Genomic DNA, 19533 nt, shown 5'->3' with positions numbered 1-19533 from the left:
AAAAAAATATTGTTTTGAGACAGGGTCTTGCTAAATTGCTGAGATTGGACTTGAACTTGTGATTCTCTTGCCTCAGCCTCCAAAGGTGGCTGGGATTACAGGCAAGTAAGTGCCACTGCTTTGGGCTGGCAGCCCCTCTTGTATTTATCATCATCCCACGATGGACCTCTAAAGCAGGCGTCCCCCAAGCTGCCTTAAAGGGGTCTCTGAGAACCTAGAAAAGCCTATCGGGCATTTGGTTGTCCCTGGAGACACTCCCTGAGCTTGCTCTCTTCCATTCTGAGATACCTCCAGGTAATATACAGGGTCAAGGACATTCTGAGCTGAGGCTTTAGTGGGCAAGGGAATGAGGGATGGTGCATTCACCAAGGGATTTCCAAGGCCAAGGAAACATGGCTTTCCCTCTCCTTCTCACTCACTACAATGAGAGGTGAGCCTCAGTAAGAAGCAGGTCTCCAAAGTCCAGAACATTCCCACCCCCACCAGCAATGCTGACTGAACTGCAGCCTGAGGCTCTGGTCCTAAGAACTCAATCATGGTGATTGATCTGATTGGGTGCATTTCTTTCTGGGACACCCAATCTGCTGAGTGCACAATGACATCTCCCATGGCCAGTAGCCTACCATGTAAACAGGGACACTGCTCTCACCACTCCCTTGGAGATAGACCTCTTCCCACAGCAGGGGCAAGGATGCTCTCTGTGTCTCATCCGGTGAAACCAAGCCAAGCCAGATATTGATTGGACAGAAAGATATAGATATGTTGGATGGAGAATGGTTAGGGGATCCGATTTCTTTCTTTTCCTCTTCAGAGAACACTTCTCCTCCACCTCACCCTGTTGAAAAGCAGAGGCCGGATAAGGGAGACTGTTCTCACTTGTCACATGGAACACCTCCATCCCTGCTGGTTTCCCCTGGGAGTTCATGAAGCCTCTGGAAACAAGGTCCCCTCTTCTACCATTCAAGCACTACCAACATTGTTGCCTCCCCATATATTCTTAGAACCAGTCAATATGATTAATTTTACATGGGCATAATTTCCTGCTATTGCTGCGGAGTCCTCCCAGCCTCGCCCATCAGCAGCGACATGATACAGTTTCTGGTTATATTGGTCAACCAAGATATTTACATTATTAATAATGGATATCTATATGCTGACCTTTGTCCACACAACTGAATCACTCTGGGCTGGCTGTCACATTTCTTTAAAAGGTATTGATAAGCACATTACTGGAAGGACGTGTACAATCTTAGGTGTGTGCTTTTCACTCACCTTCAAGTATCTCCTGTGAAAATCTACCCATATTGAATGAACTGGTGTGAACATGATGGCATGTGGTGTGTAAGAGAATGCTTGTGTGCACATACTTTTATGGTGGATGTATGTGCGTGGGCATGCCAGTGTGTTCATATATACCTGAGTGTGCATGTAAGTGTGTGTATTAGTGTGTATGAGTGAGTCTGTCTTGAACACCGGCCCTTTTAGAGCTGATCAAATAGTCAATTAAAGCATTATAGGGAGGTAGCAGAATCAGAGAATTCCTACAAATACACTGTGATGTAGTGTTTGATCTTTGGATGCCTCTTGTCTCCCAGGACTTGTGCGAGGAGGCTTGGCTTTATAAGGATATTATTAGGTTAATGCCTCTTTCTCTCAATTTACCTGCCAGGCAAGAGACAGAATTCACTGGGAGCTGTCTGGCCAGAACCAGCCACTGGAAGGTTCACTGAAGGCCATGCTGCAGGCTATACTTGGGACGCAGGCTACTCCCAGCCTCAGTCTCTTTATCTGTATGTATACTGTCAGCAATTAATCTGACTCCACTTTCTTAAGGCCAGAAGGAAGGAGGTTGGCTCAGCTCAACCTCTTGACTGTCTGCACCAAAGTCCCCTCAAAATGACGCTTGACATGCCACCAGCCTTGTTGATTGCATGGTGGGGTGTGGCCTGCTGCCTATGAGAAGGGAGCGTGTCTGTGGAATTCCATGGCAGAAGGCATGCTTTTGTGTGTGTGTACACAGGCATGCAGAGCTCATTGCTATGTATCTCTGTGGCTGCTATCATGCCTTCTTGTGGACAGTGGCATCAGGGACCATGCCTCTATTGGCTCGTTCTATAGTGATCCCATCCTGCTTGAACCCAGACATGCTCACTTGTCGGGGATGCCCCCTTGCTTGTCCCTGTGAAGGGAAGCTGGCTAGCTAGAGAGATCTTTTGGATCCTCAGACATAGTGTATGAATAAACCAGACATGAATTAATTAGGTGTGACCGCATCATTAAATTAGAATAATTAACAAATAGCCACGTATGGCATTCAAATCTGCCTAGAACAACTCCACGGGTTGCTTTCAAATAAGTCACCTATCAGTTTGTAGGTTTGGGGGACTCCAAGGAGTAAAGTTCCCATCATATCTTGAAAAGTGGATTCTTTAGGTATCACATAGCCCAGGCGAGTGGTCCTTCAGTGGGCAAGAAGACTTCACAACTGAATCCAAACAACAATTTGGTTCAATACAGCATCATCTATGCATGCTTCAGCTGCGTGCATTTCTCAGCATGAAATACGACAGTGGCACAGGTACTCAAGTCACGGGAGGGAGAAGTTAAGAGGTGTGGGCAGTGGATGGGAAATGTATCGATCCCATAATATTTATGTGGATGTGCACAAAGTCCCTGGTGCATGTACACACACACACACACACACACACACACACACACACACCCCTCTTTTATAAACCCCATTTCCAAACTCTTTTTTTCCTTCTATTGACACAATCCCCATTTCCATCAGATAGATTCTAAGGTGGACTAGTCTGAATTTTGTTATTTTAGAAATAGCTGCTGAATTGCAGTCCCCTGCCCTTGACAGACTATGCAGCTCATAATCCTGGTCCTAGGACAGAGCAGATCTGCCGCAAGGACGTCTGTCTTTAACAAAGAGGGAAGTCAACAGAGAAGAGGAAAACAAACAAGAAACTTGCTGGTCTCACTGGCCAGCTGTGGGGCAGCCCAAGGCATCAGGGGCTTTGTTAGTATTATCAAGTATCTAGAAGCCGTTGATCTGTAGCCACTTTTTAACAAAGGTGATAATTAATTAAAGCAGAGTGTATTGCAATAAAGTAACATCATGGTCAGTTTATGCACTGTCTAGAGCTGGCCTTGGAAGTCTCTGTCAATTAAACTCTTGTGGGAGGCCATTTCATTATCAAATTTTTTTCCTGAGTTTGATCAATATTTTTGGCCATCTGTCCTCACAGAACCAGGACTACATCTGCCTCTATGAAAGCACCCATTTATTTACATCTTGCAGATGACCACATAGGTTTTGTTCCTGAGTGGGACTGCTGGCAATGCTCTGTTTGAGAGTCTCAGTCAGCTCATGCTGGAGGGGAGATACAAGGAATGATAAGAGAAACCAAATGTGGAGCAAGTGAAAGGGGAGAAACTGTGAATGTATAATCCCAAAAGCATCCTTTTCTACTCTTGAGGGATTCCGAAATCAGGGCATTACCCCTGGGCTTTCCCACCAGCAGCCTTGCTGGTTCCTGTGGGGAGGTCTGTGGCTCGGGTTTTATACCTATCCAAGGGCCACTTGGAACTTGATGGGTGGAAGTGGAGGAAGCTCTAAGGGCAAGTACATCAACTCAGGAGATCCCTCTGCTGCCTTTTTTTATCCCTGTAATTGTCTTTCTGCCCCAGCATCCTTATATGGCCAATTAGAACATTTTCCTTATTTATCAGGCCCCATTTGGGGTTGGGTCTCTTCAGAGAAAGAGAAGAAGAAGAATTGATGATGAAAGGTGCTACAGCTAAGTTGGAAGGTGGGCTCTAGTTCAGTCCCCTAGGCTCTCTGGGTGACACAGGATGCTTTCTGTGATTCTTGGAGAGGCTGTGTATTTAAAGGGCTTAGAAAAAACAGAAATAAATAGGGGCTTCTCTTATTATAGAGAGCCCAAAAGGAGTGTGGCTGTGTGTCTGCCACACCCTACTTGTGTTTAGGGAAAATGCAGCATTTTGTTTGAAACCTGTCTTGACTAAGCCTGTCAAGTACTGTGTGTGTGTGTGTGTGTGTGTGTGTGTGTGTGAGAGAGAGAGAGAGAGAGAGAGAGAGAGAGAGAGAGAGAGAGAGACTCTGCAAGAGGAAAGTAGGCTGGGATGCCAGGGGCCAGTGAGTGGGGTAGGGAGGCAGTGGGTGGTGAAAATTAGTCCTGCAGAGAGCTGGGCTCTGAGGCTGGCCACTCAGATTCCAGATGGAAGGTCATTTCTAAAATGAGTCAATGGGTGAGAAAAAGCAGGCCAGACTTCAAAGAGTGATGGGGTGGGGGATGAGGATGAGATTCTCTCCCAAACCTGGATGGCTGGGTAGGGAAATCAGGCAGATAAAAAAGAGCACACCTCCACACTGGAACTTGGATCATTGACAGACCCCAGCCATGAGTTCCAGCCAGAAGATGTATATAAAAATGTGGACAGTGTCCTTCTCTCCCGATTCTTCCCTTTCCTTCATCACACTTCTTCCTGATTCTGCATATCACCTTGCAACATAAAACTGCCCCAAGATCATCTTCATACCACTTACATTCTTGCATGTGCACACATGTGCATACGTGCGCACGCGCGCACACACACACACACACACACACACTCACACCAACAACACCCACATAGGCTGCAGCATCTTCTCTCCCTCTACCCTCTGGTACGCACAGACACACTGGTTTTCACACCCTCTACCTTTGCATGTCACTTGGGATTCCCCGTCCAAGTTCAGGAGCTGCTGCAGTTTCGGCCACCGCCAACCAGTATGCCCAATTTCCTGCTGGCATGTGGACCCTAGAACTTTCAGTTTTCTGCCTGTGACACTGGGCCTCATTCTTTTGTTACATCTCCCTCTCCTCCACAGGAAGTTCACCTTACATCCTCTTTAACTGAAATCCCTTCTCAGTCAACTTGGAAGCTGACCATTTCTTGATGATGTGGAAGATGTGAAGTCGGCAGTTTTCCTCAAATTCATCTCAGACAAAATTGGGACCAGCTCTTTTCTCAACCAATGTGATAGTGTCCTCAGCTATTTCCCTGGCCATCACTCGGCAGGCAGCCCCTCTCTCTCCTAGTGTATAAGCTATAATGATGAGGATAAGGTTGCTAATAGTAGTGATGAGGATGGCCATGAGCAAGCTGCTGGAGTGTTGAGGTCACGGGGCATTAGGATTGCCCCCAAGATAACAGCTCTTTGAAAGAACTCCAAGAAATTTACAATATGACTGTATGTGGGGGCACATCTATGGCATAAAATTTTGTAACTGTTTTCCTTTGGGTTGTTTTCAAGCTCTGAGTTCATTCAAGAAAAGCTTTTGTTTTTGTTTTATTTTGCTTTGTGTCCCAGAAGCCACAGACATTCAGCCAACTGGAACAGGTGATGAGGGGAGTGACAGTATGCCAAGGGGCTTCTTTCAGCCCAATCCAGACTTCTGGTTAAAGCCTAGGAGTGGAGGTCGAAAGTGTTAATATTTCTCTGTTGAGTTACAGTGAAATCTAGGCCAGCCCTGGTTTTCATATGTGTGGGATGCACTTAGTCCTGTTTGTACATGAATACATATTAAGTACACAGGTGCCTGCTAATTTGTTTATGTTGTGTTGATTCTGAGAAAGTCTGTTTTAAAGACAAATAAAATTATGCACAAATAAAAATAACCACCAGTCTCCTAAATAAACCAATAATTTCCTAATAATTTTTTTCTTTTCTTTTAAATAGAACACATCAACATCTGGAATTTGGAGGATTTTTTTTTTAAATGTTGGCTGTTGCCTTGATACACTTTAGTCTTGTAATGGTTGCTACTGATCGTTTTCTTTGGTAAAACTTATTTTTTAAAAGTGATTTTCTTGTTTTCATATGCTGTGTATTCTATTTTCTCTATATCTGGCAATGCAAATCTTTCTTTTAAAAACTATAGGTATGTAACCAGTCATTCGGCTAGTCTTTTTTCCTGTACAAAAAAATGACTTTTAATTTTCCAAAGTAATTAAGAAAAAGTTCATCTTTTTGAGCTGATGCTGATACTTTAACTTCACTGTTAGACTCATTTTAAAACAGAAATCAGACACAGCCTCGTGGTTTTAATTCACCTATGAGATATCTCCGCTAAAGTTGAGAGGTCGAGATGCAATATTCTGAAAATTGTTGCATTTAAATGCAAACATAAAGTGTAATTTCATGAAGATAGTCACAAATCACCAAAACATAAAAGTAGACCTTATCTTTCCAGTTTTTTCCGGTCACACCCCAAATCAAGGGGCTTCAGGCACTTCCTACTCAGGTGAGAAACAGGAGCTTGTGCAGCTGATGGTGAGCATATCTGAAAATGATACACTTTCGAGAGCTAAATCCACAGAAGGTTCCTTTACTCTGTCTCCACCCTCCTTCTGGATGTAGTGTGAAAGTCCCAGGGGCTGATGTCCCTGCAGCTGTGGCTTCTGGGTTGGGAACCCCCGCCCTGCCCAGACTGTCAGTTGAGTACATTTTCCTCCATGAAGTGGGGGAAATCTCAAGGCAGAGTAGTTACCCAGGCACAGATCTGCTCAGAACGGAAATCAGGAGGTACTATGATAGGGACTTAGCTGTTTAGATTAAAATGCATCGCAGGTTCTGGGAACAAGCACATATCAGTAGTAAAGGCTGTTTAAACCTTTGGGGACAGCCCTATGTTTATATTACATTAATTCATAAATATTATACTAAATACCACTTAAATTGGACTTAAATGACTTCAAAGATAATGCATTATAATATGGCTATCCAGAGAGCACTAGTCTTTATGTCTCCCAGTAACTCAGTCTTTGCTGCCTCCTATCCTGCTAGACAGGACCAAAGTTTTGAATGGATTGCCGGCTTATTCATGTATGATCCACTCTGTGTGTGTGTGTGTGTGTGTGTGTGTGTGTGTGTATTTGTGTTTGTATATATGTATCTTTGGTCATTGCCTGTATTTGTTCTCCAGAAAATAAAAAGAATAGAGAAGTAAATTAAAAATGAGAGAAGAGGAGAAGTACACTAGTGGGTGATCTGTTCCCTTCTTCAAGGAAGAAAAAATTCTACAAAAAGGGGCAAAATTGGTCCTCAACTCATTTCTGCAGCTACCCAGGGAATTTGCCTCGTTCTTCTTTAATCAATAGTAAAATGTCTTTCTTTTTGCAGGCCAGAAAAACAATCTTTTGAAAAGTGCGTCCAATGGGGGATAAAAGAAGACCGAGTTAACCGGAGAGTTTGCATTAAAGTGGCTTTTCTTCCTGGGGTGTTGTTTCTTTGAATTTTGATTTGGGACTTTTTTTTTCCTTTCTGCCTCTGCCCAGCACCCAGATCCCCCTCTCCCCAATGCTTGCTGGTCTCCAGGGGGTAAATATACCTTTACAGTAATTACCCTGGTCCACAGCTGCTATTTGCTACTTCCCAGCCCAACAGCCTTTCTCAGACATAGCTGGGTTTTCTCCAAAACACCCACCCACTCCCTCCTCCACAGACTCCCAATTTGACTGGAGTAATTGCCTTTTAAGGTGCACTCTACGCATGGCAGGTATTCCAATAACCCTTAGAACTCCTTCTTTCTTTAGTTACCTGAAATGGCAGGTGCCCAACAAATGGATACCCACCTGAAATCTCATGCATTTCATTTAGTTTTTACTGCTTTTTAAAAACCAATAACATACATATGCCATCCATGCTGGAGGCCAGTACCCTGTTGGGTCTCTCAATTTTAACCCAGAATGATTCATTAGAAGTTAGACATTCAAGAAGGGGAGAGCAAGAGTCACAAACATGCCCTGAAACCAGGCTTAACAAAGGCATGATTCTACCCTAGACTCATGTTGTCAATGTACAAATGGGGGAAATCTAGAAGCCAAATGCAATCCTCATTCTTCAAACCTCATCATGCTTTTTGACTTAACAGTAATTAATCACCAATGGCAAGCATGTAATTTTTTAAGGTGGCCAGAGGCTTATTTTATAAGGATTAGCTAATAAATCAGGCTGCATCACTGAAGGAGGAGTTCAAACTCTACTAGGACTGAATAAACCAGCCCTTGGAAATGGTCTCATTTATTCAGCTCTCTGGGAGCTTCCAGGCACTGCTAGGGACACTGTGCCCCAACCTCAACTCAAAAAATCAAAGGGATGGAGAGGCAGGAAGTTTCATAAGGAAATATATATGCTCAGGCTGACGGGTGAGCTGCGACAATGAAGCACCCAGTGTGCCGGAGCCAACGGGCCTGCCTGTCACTGACTGAGACAGTTTGGGAGAGGAATTATTTAGAAAATGAAGTTTTCCCTGTCCTAGGAATTCTGGAGGGTTATATATATGTATATATGATATGTGTATATACATCATATACATATCTATATATAGATAGCTACATATAGATATGTATATGATATATACATATAATAACCTTCTCTATCTCCCTGATACAAATGATAAAATTTCTACTTCTTACTATATTACCAGAGAGTCCTCATTACATCAAAAACAAAGTAATATCAGCTAGTGATTGTTGAGAAGAGACCAAGAAATATTGTTAAAGTTTATTTCATTTGAAATAAAGAAGCAAATGAAATGCTCCAATTCAGATCCCACAGGACACCCAGATCCTCACAACTGTCTTTTGCCTATAGTGGGTTCTAAATTCTTTCAAGTTTGAAATCTTAAATTACCACAAGAACTGATCATTAAGATGGGCAAGAGACTTCCCTACCTATGCTATTAAAATTTTTATTATTACTATCTTTAAAACTGGGAATGTATTAGAATGACAAAGGTTTGATACAAACCTTGATTAGCTTCTAGGGAGCTTGATTGGAGAGGGAAAAACTACAAAGATATGATTCACTTGAGAGGGAGGGGAAAGTGTTTTTTTTTTTTTTTCTTTGACTATTTTGAAGACTGCCTCCCCACTCCACCTTTTCAATCTGTCTTTTGAACAGACAGGCATTTTCTCCATATTGGATAAAGATTGGTTTCTCTTTCCATTACAGCCCCCACCATCACCCCACCCCAACAAACCCAGTATATTTCCATTCTGCTGTGTTTTTGTGCTACTCAACATGCCATTAACTTTAAGATTTACTCCTCAGCAGGCAAGCTGGGAGATGCTAAAGCCAATAAAAACTGCTCTCTGGGACTCCAACTATGAAGAGTTTGGAGCTCTGTTTAGTATTCGGATGAAGGGAGGGCTGGAGAAGGAGGGTGGTTGTGGTAGTGAAAACCGCTGCTGCTTAGAGAGCCAGACAGCTTTGCGCCCTGCACCTAATGTGCTAGAGGATCAGCTCTGTTCAGAGCCCATTTGTGGCCAAGGATGAGGCTGCTCTCTATGTGGGGGTGGGTGTACGTGTGTTTTCATCTTTGAAACCACCAGCTCTAACACAGCATCTTCGGCGGTTCTCCACACTACTGTTTATTAAAAACGGAACGTCCATACACATCCCCTACAACTTCCTTAGCCCCGTGCTCCTTCCCTGCCTGGCGATCAATCTCTCTCAGAAAGCATTTAACTTGCCCACACAGCTCCAGCACAGATTAATCCCCGCTGCACATCCTATACATTACTGTTAGGGAGCGGGGCACTGGGCTAATTTCGTCACCCACCAGCCACCCATACACATTCTACAACTGAACACATTTGGGGCTCTGCCTTAAAGATTATAAAACAAGGAGAAAACAGGCAAACTGCAGACAATTCCCATGACCACTTTCCTAAAAAGTTGTTAGGTTTTAATTCTTTGATTATTTTGTCTCCCCCTCCCCCAAGCACTCACTAGCAATAATTGCTTCAAGGGAGCAGTAATATACTATAAAGCTCTCTGCATGGTGAGTTTGGGATAAATTCGGGTGCACCCTTCAAAAAGCATATCTTGCACACACATACGATTTTTCCCCCCAAAGCTCAGCTTTCCTGGGAAAGGGACTATCCAGTTTTCCCAGACCCCCACTCCACCCAGGGGATGACAGGGTCCTTGCTAATTCTTGCCTTAGGTTTTATTACTCCTTCCTTCAAACATTCAAGCTACCCCCTTCCCCCCACTCTCCACACCACCACTCACACAACCAGATTATTGAGGCACACAGCTCGATATGGAGAGTTTACTGTAAAATTAATGGCAAAATAAAAAATATTTCTTTGAATTTGTCACCTCTCTCCCTTTTAGACGGCTGTGCTCCTGCTACTCTGGCCCAGAGCTGAGGATGAGGAGACCATCTCCTGTAGCATTTTCAGCACCACGGCGATGGACAGCACCCTAGGTCCCTGGCCCGCAAGCTCCTGCCAGTCTGCTCAGCGTCCAGGTCTCGCCCGGTGCAGCAGTCCCTATCCCAATCTTTCAAGTCGCTTTACTCAAAAACCCAAGCCCCATTTCCCCCACCATTCCCTCTTTCTCTTCATCTTCTGCTCCCTCCGCTCTCCCCATGGCACAGCTCCTATCAGCTTCTCCCCCAAAACCAAGCTTTGCCCCAGCGAGCAGCTCCCCCACGCACCCCAGCTCAGGTCTCTGCTACCCGAGCGCCTCCCTCTTCGGCGCCCGCCCGCCCGCGGCTCCCTCTCGCCCATCTCCCGCTCGTCAGTCGCCGGCCGATCGGCCGCCCGCCCGCTCCTTCTCCCTGGCAAAGTTGGGAGGGAAAGGTGCACTCACCTTTGTGCATGCCTGTGAACCTGTCCTTCAGAACCGTAAGCTCGTAGATCTTGCCGAACTCCTCGAAGAGGGGCTTGAGGTCCTTCTCATCCAGGTTTCGGGGGATCTGCCCAATGAACAGCTTGATGGCATCGTGGTCCTTCACGGGAATGGTCGACCGCTTCCCCGGGCTGTGGCTTAATCCGTTCATGTGCCCGGCGCTGCCCGGGCTGCTGCCGAGCCCGTTGGTACTGAGGCTCGCGTTGTCAGCCTGTCCATTTGCTAACTTGGCCATCTTTATATACATAGAGAAAATCTTCTTTCCTTTTATTCTTTCTCGCTCGCACTCTCTCGCTCCTCTCCCTCACTCGCTCGCTCGCGCTCACACACGCACACGCATACACACACTCGGGTTCTCTCCCCCTCGGTTTCTCTACACCTCGCTCTCCTTCCTTCTCTTCTTCTTCTTCTTCTTCTTCTTCTTCTTCTTCTTCTTCTTCTTCTTCTTCTTCTTCTCTCTCTCTCTCTCTCTTTCTCTCTCTCCCTCTCACTTTCTCCTCCCTTCTCTCGCTCGCGCTCTCTCTCCTCTCCCCTCCCTCTCTCTCTCCCTCCCTCTCTCTTCTCGCGCTCTCTCCTTTTCTCGGTCTGATCTGATTCTTTTCTTCTATTTCTTCTTCTTTTTTTTTTTTTCCTTTTTCTTTTTTACATTGAACAGACAGGATCTCTGTCCTTTCCGTTTAAACAGGCTGGACCAGTTCAAGTTCCCAGCCAGACCAGGGGTGGGGGCGGCGAGTGTGCGCGCGTGGAGGAAGGGAGCGCGGGGGGCCGGGAGTGGGCGCGCTGGTGGGGGGGAGCCCACACCTCGGCGGGCGGCGGCCGGGGGCAGGGCGCGTGGGGCGGCGCCGGCCTTGCAGCGCCTCCCCTGTCGGCAGCCCAGCGGAGCGGCGGTGGTACAGTCCCAGACGGCCCCGGGCTATAAATAGCGCCAGGCTCCTGGCTCTTCCAGAGGCGCTGAGATTCTGGGCCCCGCAGCAGCGGGCAGCGGGTGCCTGTTAGGAACCGGGCTGCCGGCCTCTTCTCTTTGCCTTTTGGGGCTTCTTTTTGTAATAGCAGCAGGTGCAACTTTTTCTATTTTAAAAACATTGATTTTCATTTTCGTGTGGGTATGTAGGGGGGAGTTTTCCACCGAGCTGCGCTCTATTAGGGCGACAGGCGGGCGAAGCGAAGGCATGGATGGCGGGCGGGGCGGCGGCGAAGGCGGTGGCGGAGGTGGAATGGGCGCTTTTTTCTCCCATCTGGCTTTATTTATTTATTTATTTAGACTAGAAAAAGCGAGCTGGCTTGGAGGGAGTCCGCCCAGCGATCCGAGTGCGCATTGATCAGTGTCGAGAGAGGAAAAAAAAGCTACATAAATATATATTATGTGGATAAATCTGTAGACAAGAGCTCTCGCGCGTGGTCTCCCTGTTTCTCCCTGTCTGTGTCTATCTTCACTTTTTTCCTTCTCGCATCCCCAGCCTTCCAGAGCAACCCAAATCTTATCCCTCTCACCTGGCATCTACCGCCACTCGAGCTACCTGGGAGGATGGGGCTGGGGAGCAGACGGGCCATGCCAGGGGTTCGGGGAGTAGAGATTCCCGGTTCGTTCTCCCTCCCTGCCCGCCACAGAAGGCGGGAGGTGGGTGTTTCGGTCCCGGACGGCTTCCCCTGTCCCGGAGAGCAGCGGCCGGCTGGGCCAGCAGCTGGTGGGAGGAAGGTAGGAGCGGAGTGCCCGGGCCCGCTCGCCTGCCAAGGAGCGAGGAAGGCGCTGGGCGCGGTGGCCGGTGAGCCAACACGGGGGACGACTTAATTTTTTCCCTCGTTTGCTTTACTGGTTCAAATTGGAAAAAAAAATTTTTTTTTCTAAACTCACCATCAAAGAAATAAAGCCGCTGAATGGCTAACCGGGCTACAGCAGGACCCTGACTCGCGCGGCGTGCGCTGCCCCTGCGGGTTTCGTTTGCAGCACCTCCTGCTCCAGAGGTGCGAGGCAGGGAGTTGCGTCTGTGGGATAAAGCCAAGTGTCCGGCTGCCCTGCCCCAGTCCCGCTGGACTCCCCACGAAGCCCACTGGGGCTGGAACACCCGCTGCGCGAGAGAGGGAGTGGCAGGCGCGGAAGCCGGGCGGAGCAGCCCCGCCTCTGGGGGCGAAGACTGGTGGTGAACTTGGCTGGGGCAGCAGGTTATCATTTTAATGGTGTTTACCTGCAGCCCTTCTTCTACATTTGCTTTTCCAGGACAGTTTTTCCCCCCCCCCCTGGCTTCAGAAGCGGGGGCCAATTAGAATAACGCTCCCGCTCCCCTGCGGGCTGCAGGACTGGGAGCTGGGACGGCTGGGCGGAGCTGGTGGCCTAACCCCGGCGAGTCCTGGCTGGCCACTTTCGGGTATTTAGGGCTTTTCTATTCTTATCCATGAATTACCTTACGTTACTAGTCAATATGTTTAAAATTTTATTTAAACAAATGAAACCCCAGCAGCCTGAAAACCCAGGCCAACCCGTTTGGTACAACCACAAAGCTGTACTCTCCAGCGCTGGAGGAGGCCGAGGCCCGGAGGTTCCCATACCCTGAGGTTCGCAGCCCCAAAGCCCCAGTCCTCTCCGGAAACCTCTTCCTGATGATGGGGGCCCAAACCAAAGAGCAAGTACTATTCTGAGAACTGTGGAACTTCATCCTTTCATTTTAGATTCTCCTGCCTTTGCTTGATGGAGTCATTTGTAAGTATAGTTGATTTTGTAACTGGCTTTCCACGGGCTCACATCTTCCAGTATTATATGTTGGTCCAAGAATCGCCTAAGTTGATGGAATGAAACAGAAACTTCATATAGAGTCTGCCTGCTATAGCTGAGTGCTTGGTGTACCTGTGATATACTGTAGTTAGGTGGACATGTCTCTGATGAGTACATGGAGGTTTCATGTGTGTGGCAGGAGCTGTGTGCATATGTCTAGTTCCGACTGTGTGCCTGTGTGAATGCAGCCTGGTCATGTGCACAGATGCTGTTTGTATCCATACTCTGTGCTCATTTGCGCTAGGGCGCGCCTATGTGTGTGTGTGTGTGTGTGTGTGTGTGTGTGTGTGTGTAGGCGCTTACCAGGTTGAGAGCCCCCTTTCCCAGGACAAATCAGCAGAGTCTAATAACTATCTAAAATATCTCTTGCAACATCATTTTGCATTGCTGGTGCTTGCAAGGATCTTACAGCAGAGTGGAATATGTTTTCTGCCATCACAGGGGAGTTAAGGAGAGTAATTCCTACTTGAAGTTTCTTTTTTCTCTCTGCCTCCCACCCCCTCAAAGCAAAGTCATGACAATGGGAAGTGAAGGCAGACAGCTGAAGGCAGCTGGAAAAGAGGGGCTGCACAGGACAGGGTCAAGGTTTACCCTCTTCTTCTTGCCATTACCCCACCACCTCCAGGGCCAAGTAAATCATTCACAGGTGTTCAATTATTCACATTATTATTAATAATAATAGCCAATACATAAATAAAAGCAGTCCCTGAGCAGGAGTGAATGGGGGAGTGGAGTTGTTAATGAATGGGAGCACCTATTCCAGATGCCCATTCCAGCTCCCTGCAAGACTGTTCCTCTGCTCTGTGCCTCTTCATATGAGGACCCAAGGCCAGGGTGAGCTTTTTCTTTCTTAGGCAAGTTTCCCACCCCCTCCTCTAGCCCACCTGATATTGGCTCATTTTGGATTTAGGTTATCTTCTTTTAGGGGAGTAGTACATCCCTCACCTCTCAGCTTTCTGGCAGGTATATGGAGAATTGTCCCATCTTCCCCCAACTTGCTGGGGCAGAAACAGCCAGGACACCCGTTCTGTTATGACTGAGTTGCCTGTGTAAACAGCAGCAGAAGCAGCTTCTGCCAAGGCACTGATCCCTTAAAGGCACAGAGCTGGATCCCTTAGGCTCTCACCTCTCCCTCTGCCACAGCAGAGCATTGAGGATGAAATAATACAGACAGGTATCTCAAATGAATGCAGTAAAGGAGCAGGACACCTGAGAAAATAGTATGGAACATGGTTAGGTTGGATCTTTGGCATCCTTGCCCTTGATATTCTAGGAAGACTTGAGTTAATTTTTTTTTTTTAACCTTAGATCATCAAAGAGAAATGTGATTAGGTAAAGATAGGGGCAAAGTATTATTCACTGTGACATTTAAACAGATTTAAAACTTTTTATCCAAGTGCCACTTCATGGCCACAATTATTCCAACCACTGAGAGAGAGAGAGAGAGAGAGAGAGAGAGAGAGAGAGAGGCAGGGGGGAGGGAGGGAGAAGACTGGCAAATGGAAGTGGGAGCTGGGAACATGTGCTTCTCATTTTCGGTCTGGGTTTGTCAATTTTGTTGCTGATTCATCTCTGGTGGGTGTCAGGATGCCCCAGGTTGGATTGAGGTCTTGGGTTGGAGAGTTAAGAACTCAGGCTTCACTATTGCCTCCTGCTCATCCTCCCCTCCTTCAAAGGGGGTGCCCTTGTGCATTACTTTCCTCTAGTTGAGCCCCCATCACTCTCTTCCATCTGGTGCCAACTGAACCACATTCTGCAGCCCTGGCTGTGGCCACACATCCTCGGATGTGCTCTGACTCTCTTGCCTGTAAATTTCTCTCTCCATCTAGATGGTGCACTTGTGGATAGTAGGAATCCAGTGATCTCTCCTTCTCTGAAGCCCTTTTATAGTGATGGGTACACAATAGGCACTCAGGATGGAGTTTATAGATTCTGACAGCTAATCCGATTGGGGCAGGGGTCAATGCTGTGTTAATTCATCTAGGCCCTAATGATGGGGGAGCTGAAGGCCAAGGCTGACACTCTCTGGGAAGGAATTTAGGTTGCAGATGTTAATAGGTAGTTCAGCCAGTCGTGGAGGCACACCCTTGTAATCCCAGCAGCTTGAGAGGCTGAGGCAGGAGGATATTGAGTTCAAAGCCAGACTCAGCAACAGTGAGGTGCTAAGCAACTCAGTGAGACCCTGTATCTAAATAAAATACAAAATAGGGCTGGGGATGTGGCACAGTAGCCGACTGCCCTTGGGTTTGATCCCTGGTACCCCCAAAGCAGGATGGGGGAGACAGGAGTTCAGAGGACACATAACTACTTAACCTCATAAGTCTTTGCTGCTTGGTGTGGAGGCATCACCACTCTGTCATTCTTGTGTTAACCCAGTCCTTCTGCTCTCCCACTGGAAGCATCAGAGAAAGGACAAAGAACTCACTGTCTAGTTAGAAAGACCAAAGTCATATCCAGCAAAAAACCTCAGAACAGCAAATGGCAACAGATGGTTAAATGTCCTCCAGGCATGAGAAGTTCCACATAGGAGAAAATAGAAAAAAAAAAAAATAAAACAATTCAAGTTAGGTGTGGTTATCTCCCAGTGGGTACTGGCCTTGCGGAAATCAGAGCACTTGTTAAAACAAATACAGAGGGTACCAGGCTGCCAGAGAACTGGATGATGGCCTGGACTTGGGCTAGGAAGTTCTCCAAGGTTACGATGTGACCCAGCTGAAAATAGAGCTGCCATCTAAGCTGGGCTCCCCCTATCAAGAGCCCAAGTCTCCAGAGGTTTCTATGGAATGACTACTCTCTCCAGACCTGCAGAGGACAGGGAGGCAGCCTGGAGATATGGGTCTCCTCTATTCTCTGGAGTGAGCTCATATGTCTGGGCAAAGAGACCGGCTCAGAGAACCCAGTAGCCACCCAAGGGCATAAGTGAAAGGAGCAGGCTCAGTGGATATGAGCCCCCAGGAAGGTGGAGCTAAAGTGAACAGTGGTATCCATAGAAGGCTTTCTGGAAGGGAGAGCCCTGATCTGTCCCTGTAGTCAGGGGCAGTTGAGCTTGGGAAGACAGAAAGGAGGTGGCTTGCAGGTTGAGGCATGTTAGAGTTGCCAGTCTGGGAGTGAGTTCTCCAGTGAAAATGAAGAGGGGTTTCCACGTGGATACCAGTAGGTTGGAAAGATGGGGCTCCAAGGCAGTCTCTGCTCTGTCTAGGTCTTCATTACAATATCAGAGCTTCTCCGTCCTTGAATAATTTGGGAAGACTTAATAGTATAAAGAACTGCTGGAATGAGAACGAAAGAGAAAAACAATTCCTACCACTTTACAGTTAATTTTAGGAGTGTCCTGCTACCTAGAGTAGACCATGGAAGGACCTCTGGGTCCTTACCTGAGCCCATAGAGAGTCTGACCAGGAAAGCAAACCTTCTGAGGGGAGGAAGAGAATGAGAGAGAAGGTGCTATATGTGTTTGCAAAATCTAGGGTCTCCCCCAGAAAGACAAGGCTGTCTCCAGGGGCTGTGACAGATGCTGGCAGAAGAGGGTCCTCTGAGCTGTTTACCTTGCTGGCTAAGCCCCAGGAACAAGCTTCCCTGGTCTGTCAGGGCTTCCCTGCCCACGAACTCTGGCTGGCAAGGCTTTTGGGAATCTCTGTGCCTTTGATCAGCTTCTATTCCAGGTTTCCGTGCCAAACTCGAGCTTGGCCTCACTTGATGAGGACATGCTGCAAATGGAAGGGCAGTGTGAGAATAAAGGGACACAAAATCAACCAGGGAGATCCTATGTTGTGCGATTGGGAGAGCCAGAAGGCAGCAAGAGTCCTGAGCCATTACTTCCTTGGATCTTAGCTTCCCCCACCCCTGTAAAAGGGAGACTGTAATCCCTTCCTTCCACCTTCCTTTCCTTCCTCACATCACATCCGAGAAGATGACACAGTGGCACGTCTATGTTGACCTGTGGTTTTCATGTAAAGAATTACTCTAAGGTGAGTGAATGGGGATTGAGTGTATAAATGGGCTCTAGGAGGAGGTACCTAGATTGGATGAGCTTGATTGCATTGAAGGGGTAGAAATGGACTCCTTATCTTCTCCAGAGAATTTATATTTTATGAAAAGGACAGTGCCCGGTTCAACCGAAAGAAGTGGCTTTGGCTGTGTTCTGGCAAAGCTGGCAGAGCCTGTGCTCTGGCTTTGCCTCTCTAGCTTCAAGTCCTACCTCTCCCACTTATTAGTCGTGGGATTTCAGGCAAGATATTTAATCTCCTTATGGCTCAGTTTCCTAATTTGTAAAATAACAGAACCTAGCTCATAGAGTTGTCCTGAAGATTAAATGAGTAAATGCAGATAGAGTGCTTAGATCAATTTTTGGGCAGCCGATATTATCAGAGCATTGCTAACAGGCTGTGGGGGCTGAGGGTCTGGCTGACTCTCCTCCTGCAGAGGAGAAGGGCAGCCCCCTCAGCCTGTTGGGTCTGGTACCTAGACCTGAGTAGGACATTTGGGCTGCTTATGTGCTTTGTGCTTCAGGACAGTTTCTCAAGGTGCTCCTTGGGGATGGAGGCCTTGAGGGGCCATAAGGTCTCATGGCCGCCTTCCTCTTCTTAGAGCCTTCCCTGTGTACTGTCTGCTGGTACTCTGGCCCCTTCTTCTTACCTGAGAGGTGTTGCCGCAACAAGTCCTTTTAATTGTGATGTTTTACTAATTAGTTTTTAATTATGTTAATTTATTGTACACGAGCCCTGAGGTTTTCAGACACTGGGCTCACTTTGGAAACTAGAATAGTAAGTTGTATTTATTTCACACACAATGCTGTGGATAAATGTCACTTTAGCATGGCCAAGACTTCTCTGATAATGCCACTGGATCGACCACTTCTAACTAGGCTCTCTAATGCTAACTTCCCGTTGCCTCCAGGCTCCTGCAGTCCAGCCTACAACCCTTCACATAGTTCAGGGGTTAAGGGACTCAATGTCTGCAGGCTATGCAGGTGACATGAAGGAGTGAGGTGGCTGGTTGGGACCGGGCGACCTTAACTGGATGGGATTGCAGGAAGAAGAGACTTCAGGGTGTTTCACCAGGCCAGGTCTTCAAAGGGGTGTTTTCTGGGGACTTCAGACTCACCCACCTGGGTGGAGCCCTCCTCAAGCATTCTGAAGCTGGGGTGTTGATGACAGTTTGACAAGAAGGTTGTGGCTATGTAGTCTGAAGAGAGGAGGCAGAGGATGAGGATGGAGAGGATGCTTATGTAATTAGGTTGGGCTGAAGGCAGGCTTATGTTCTTTTAAAAAAAAAATATTTATTTTTCAATTGTAGTTGGACACAATACCTTTATTTTATTTATTTATTTTTATGTGGTGCTGAGGATAGAACCCAGGGCCTCGCACATGCTAGGCGAGTACTCTACCACTGAGCCACAACCCCAGCCCTAGGCAGGCTTATGTTCTAAGGGTGGCAGATGGCCACAGGTTGGAGTGTTCAGCTGGGCTGGCTCTTAGGAAGGATGAGGGTGGCATTCAATGAACACATGCTGACGGTTGACAACACAGAAGTGTGTAATTGGTGGCATAGGACCAGATAAGGAAAGTACCTGTGTGTTTAAGGATGGGTACAAAGGGAGAAATCACCCTCTCCCCGAACACACATGTGCTGAGAAGGAGAGTTACCATATGGGGCCCATCTTCTATAGGTCATTTCTATTCTCAGTGGATCAGGATTTGATGCCATATTTCAAAGAAGATACCACAGGAGTTCAAGAAAGTCACCCCCCAGTACTTTCCAGATGGCAGCCTGCTTTTAGTAAGTTTAGTCTTCAAAGTGTACATGTAGAGTTGTATTTAAAAATTCTGGTCTCCTATTAAACAGACACATTAAACATAAATTTAGCTTAAAGAGTACAATTTAAAAAATATAGTCTATAAATACAACTGAACATTTATTGCTTAAAAATAATATATAAGACTTAAATTTCTTCCCGCATACACGTGTTTCCATTGTGTTTAGAACAAGTTTGGATTTTGAGAGCAGATAGTCATGCTCTCAGAGTCTCAGTTTCCATATCTGAAAC

This window comes from Callospermophilus lateralis (assembly GCF_048772815.1).
Source record: "Callospermophilus lateralis isolate mCalLat2 chromosome 17 unlocalized genomic scaffold, mCalLat2.hap1 SUPER_17_unloc_3, whole genome shotgun sequence".
NCBI lineage: Eukaryota > Metazoa > Chordata > Mammalia > Rodentia > Sciuridae > Callospermophilus > Callospermophilus lateralis.
Note: the sequence above shows the minus strand (reverse complement) of the source record.